Below are 4,549 nucleotides of genomic sequence, written 5' to 3'. Positions count from 1 at the left end.
TAGATCTCATTAAGTTGATCGGCGGCTTCTAGACAGTTCTTGAGAGACCTTAAAAGTGTGGTTCTGAACTCTATATCTTCCATTGACAGTTTTGTCCTGTTTCTTTGTCTCCGCATTTTGTTATGCTTTCTTGGTGCACCCTGTAGTGGTCTTTGTGCGCAGTCTTGTAGTTAAGCCTTGATTGTTGTAGCTAATATTAGGGGGGATTTGACCTCCAGGCCAAGTGGCTGTCGTGGTTTCTTTTAAAGAATATAGATCAGAGTTATGTAAAACATACTAATTAGTATAGGAAGGAGAGCCCCCTTTATAGCAGATTAGGTTTAGATATAATTTATAATAGTAAATTAAAAAATTTAAAAACAGCCCTAGACAGTTTTGCTCAGTGGATAGAGCATCTGAAGGGTCCCGGGTTCGATTATGGTCATGGGCATGTACCTGGGTTGCAGGCTCGATCCCCAGCCCTGGTCAGGGCCCGTGTGGGAGGCAGCCAATCAATGTGTCCCTCTCACATTGATGTTTCTCTCCCCTCTCTCCTCCTTTCCACTCTCTCTAAAAATCAATGGAAAAATATCCTCAGGAGAGGATTAACAAAAACAACAACAACAAAAAGAAAATTTTAAAACATCCCCAGGAGCTTTCTCTGACCTATCATATCTCCTGGCCCTATTGAGCTAGGAGCTCCTCTGTGAAGCTCTTAGGGACAATAATCTATGTTTTACTCTCACATATGTCATGACTAGCAATTAATAATCTTACACCATAATTCAGCAAACTCTCCCCCCCACCCCCCCCCTTCTTGCATTCAGAATAAGGCCATGTTTATACTGGGCATTAATCAAATTTATGATTTTTAAAATATCAAAGCATTTGAAGTTTTTGCTATGAAAGTCCTCAGTATAATTTTACTGTCCTTATATTGACTGATCTAAAGATTTGACTATTAATTTAACCAGCATTATTACACTTTTCCTCTAGAATAAATCAAAGCTCTTTATATTAATTGATCCCTTACTGTCTTATAACAATAAAGACTATTCAGCAGTCATACTTTTCAGATACTATTGCACAGTATTGTCAATACTTGAAGAGAAGAACAGCTGTTGTCTAGTGAGTGAGGGTTAAAGGTAAACACTCCCTACTGATTCAAAGAAACACAGTAATCCTATGTGTAAGTAGAGCTCAGTAGAAAATATGGTCAGATTTCATGTATATTTTATAGAGTAATAACAGCATTTTTCACTTTTGGATAATACAGCCTTTAGAGCCCACCCTTATAGGTGACTCGTCCATTGCCATATGCCTGGCAGGCACTCAATAAATATTAGCTGACGATGAGATGAATATCGTTCCTTTTCAGTTTTGCACATGAGATAACCAAGTTTTTTAGGTAGAGTTAATTATCTGGTGGTCTTCTACATTCCCAATGGGATATAGAATATAGACTTTGAATTATCTCTCTTCATCTTAGATAAATTTGTAAAGTCACTAAAGTAATTGTCCCAGTTTTGGACTTGGGAAATGACATTTAAATAAGTAATGGTAAGACATCTAAGTGTATTGTGTGGGCATCTGGGGAATCTGATATACTTATTTGCTTGTGAGAGCCTTGGTGCTCCTGACAGTAATATTTGTTTGAATCATTTTGTTGCATTATTAGTGCAACACTTATTATTGATTCATGCAGTGTATTTGCTATGGTTCCTTTGTTAAAAATGAGACAAAATACGAATTAAAACCAAATACAATTTTAATGGCTCCAAAGTAAATTAGAAAGATGGTTTCACATATCTTCAAAAATTATGGTTTTAAATTTTAGCATTTTATTAAATGTTTAGTTATCTGTCAACATCCCCAATAATAATTAAAACCATAATAAATTTTATTAGGATGTGTTATTCCTAAAATTAAAAAAAAAAGGAAACAAGCAAAAGAGAGAAGCAGAGAGAGAGAGAAAGAGAGGGAGAGAGGCAGAGACAGAGTGCGAGAGAATATGAAGGGCTATCGGAAGTCAGAGAACAGCAAGAAAGTGAAGGCTCTACACATCAGAACCGGATTCTGACACAGATCAGTTCAGACACTTGCCGGCTGTGGGGGCAGGATGGGCTCTTTGTCAGAAGAGAAATCCAGAGCCTAGGCCAGTGGTGAAGAAGTGGGAGTCTGTGTGTGGAAGGGAGCAGAACAGTAGAGTGGAATGTTGTGATTAAGATTGGACAGGTCAGGTGATTCATGATGAAGCAGGTTGAAATAAAGACATCAGAGATCATGGAGTGTAGTTAAGACATAAGCATTTTGTAAGAGCGTTACCCTGGGAAGCCCTTGGGAATTTAAGTATGTGTGTCTGTTAAGAGAGATCAGCCTTAGTGAGCCTTTCTTTATTAATTATTAATTAATTATTCAGAAAATAAGTGACACTTAACCTCTCTAGGCTACTTCAGTACAATGACATGACTTCAGGTTGAAGAGTTGGCCAGGCTATATCAACATCAGAAATATAGCTATCAACCCTAGCCAGTTTTGCTCAGTGTATAGAACAGTCAAGGGCTTATACCTCCATTGCAGGCTTTTTCCCCACCCAGCCCTGGATGGGGTATCGATGTTTCTCTCTATCCCTCTCCCTTCCACTCTCTAAAAAAATGAATGGAAAATATCTTCAGGTGAGTATTAACAACAACAAAAAAGAAATCTAGCTATTCATTTTCTCAGTTTTGGTGATGACTCATGTGAAATATTTTTTAAATTGTCTAACACAAGGTTTGGCTCTTCTTACACCTAGAAGTTGAAGTATAAGAAGCTCTTTATTAGCTAATAGAGTGGGTTGACTAGTCCTTTGCTAACTTAGACATCTGGAATTGCATCAGTGTATATAGGCAGAAACACACACATATACATTATGTAAGGTTAAGATCTATTAAGCTAAATATATTCATTAGTATCACTGAGGAGATGCTCTGTCTTTTGTCATGTCTCTTGCAAAAGCTGCCAGTTCTGTTAGCAGTGGTTTTGATGATAAAATCCTGTAATTCAAGAGGTTGGCTTATTCAATGAAATAACTGCTACCTTGAACAGTGCTGGACCAACTGTGGGGGGTCTGTTTTCTTGAGACCTGGAAAGCTGTTCTGTTTGCTAAACAAAGGAATTGTTGATTTCAGTGATTTAATTCCGCTTTTGGCTAAAGGCTGCTGAATGAAAACAGTGCTTATTTGGGAAGGAATCTGTTGCTAAGGCAACTGATATCTCCTTAATTATTGGCCAATATTCCCATATGAGACTAGTCTCTTTTGATTGTTGGAAGTAACCAATTTTCCTGAGCACTTTCAAGTCTTGAATTTGGTGGTGATGCTGGGCTGTGGGGAAAGGATTTATCTCTAATATATAATCAGAAAGCTCCCACCTGGTTTGGCATAGCAAAGGTACTATGTTTGGTAGTGGTGGTGGTAGTGTGTTAAAATATAGATAACCACATCAAATTTGCACAATATCCTGCATTTGAAGAGGTCTTATTACTTAAGATTAGTTGTAGTTATGAGATTAGTGACTCGGGTTCATTCTTTTTTAAAAAAAATTGAATTCTTTGCTCTCTGTAAGAAAATATGTTTAATCAGTCATTTATTCTCAAGAATGGGCAGATATAAAGAGAAACTTATAAATACTCTTGAGTAATTATGCTAACCAAGACTGTCTTTAGAACTGTCTGGTGTCATTTATGTGAAGTTCATTTTTCGAATGTATCTAGTGATGTTTATATTGATCTTGAAAAATGACCTCTTTCTGCCTATTACTTTGTAGGATCATGTAAAAGACAGTTTCTTGTCTCTCGGCAGTGCTGTTGCTCGATCATCTAAAATTAATTGAAGCTTTGACTATGGTCAGGCTCAAGTTCTAGTGTATTCTTATTATACTTCATAATTATTCTTCTAGTGTGAAGGTCATATAAGAAATCAGTACAATTCTGACAAAATGGGAGTTTGTCTTTATAATTTCATTGTATGTCTTTTAAGTAATTACTGTGGATCATAGAGACCATACGTTATCTCATGTCCTTACAACAAAATGGGAATTCACTGCACTTGTCCTCTGACCAGCCTGGTGAGCACAGATGAAATTCCTCTAATATTACTCAGGGCGTCCCAGGTCTTCTAGGTGAGTAGATGTGAGATTCTGAAATGTGACTGTGATTTTTGTGCTGTGGACCATCTGGATTTTGCAGGAGTTTCATGTGAAAGGCTTTTGTGATACTTTTAGATGATTATGGTGTGCCAAGCCAGCTCAGCCAAGGGTTCGGTAAGCCTGAGGGGGGGCGACGAAGGACGTAGAAAAAACAGACAAAGAGAATAAGCTGGGTCTTCAGCCGTGGGCAAACTACAGCCCGTGGGCCGGATCTGGCCTGTTTGAAATGAATAAAACTATTGAAAAAAAAAGACCGTACCCTTTTATGTAATGACTAGTACTTTGAATTTTTATTAGTTCACACAAACACTCCATCCATGCTTTTGTTCCGGCCCTCCGGTCCAGTTTAAGAACCCATTGTGGCCCTCGAGTCAAAAAGTTT

At 37.7% G+C, this 4,549-nt stretch overlaps 1 protein-coding gene across 1 annotated transcript in view; it reads left to right on the top strand.

The window, feature by feature from the left end:
• CAMKMT (calmodulin-lysine N-methyltransferase) overlaps positions 1–4,549 on the top strand; it is a 280,065-nt gene that overhangs the window by 84,511 nt on the left and 191,005 nt on the right. The gene's annotated exons all lie outside the window — the stretch shown is intronic.

The sequence above is a fragment of the Myotis davidii genome, unplaced genomic scaffold (genome assembly GCF_000327345.1).
Source record: "Myotis davidii unplaced genomic scaffold, ASM32734v1 scaffold6, whole genome shotgun sequence".
Classification (NCBI taxonomy): Eukaryota; Metazoa; Chordata; class Mammalia; order Chiroptera; family Vespertilionidae; genus Myotis; species Myotis davidii.
This window is presented reverse-complemented; position numbering and strand designations above follow the sequence as displayed.